This window comes from Microtus ochrogaster, chromosome 8 (assembly GCF_000317375.1).
Source record: "Microtus ochrogaster isolate Prairie Vole_2 chromosome 8, MicOch1.0, whole genome shotgun sequence".
Taxonomy (NCBI): domain Eukaryota; kingdom Metazoa; phylum Chordata; class Mammalia; order Rodentia; family Cricetidae; genus Microtus; species Microtus ochrogaster.
In genome coordinates this window covers 42,941,617-42,942,134 of record NC_022015.1, presented here as the reverse complement: position 1 = coordinate 42,942,134, position 518 = coordinate 42,941,617, and positions in this window count along the sequence as shown.

The following is a 518-nucleotide window of genomic DNA, read 5'->3' as shown; positions in this document are numbered from 1 at the left end:
TAAACTTCTTGTCTAGATTTCTTCAACAGCAGATCCAAAAGATTTCTATCCAGACTTTTAACCAGTTACTATTACAGAATTACCAGTCCCTAGCTACAGAACTAGAGACCTGCTGCACCGGGTTAAGATCAAGGTAGTTCTAAGAACCTCAATGTCCTGATTCAGCAGGACGTAGTCTAGTGGTTATAATCACCCCCTTTCTCATGACCCAACTGTCTTCAATAATAAACAAAAATGGGGGAAATGTAAGACCCTCAAGCCACACAAGTGGCCAGGCCCTTCCCCTGGGGACCTCTAACTGCCAGGTTCCACCCAAAGAATACTCTAAATGCTGGACCCTGCCCCCACCCTACAGAGAAAAAAGCCCAATCTCTGGACATGAAATCCCACCAATCTCTACCCTGGAAAATTCCACCCCTTCCCAAGAAACTCTATATATCCAGCTTCCAAATAATGACATGGAGATGTTTTATTAATTATGAAAGCTTGGTATCTTAGGCTTGTCCCATTAGTTCTTA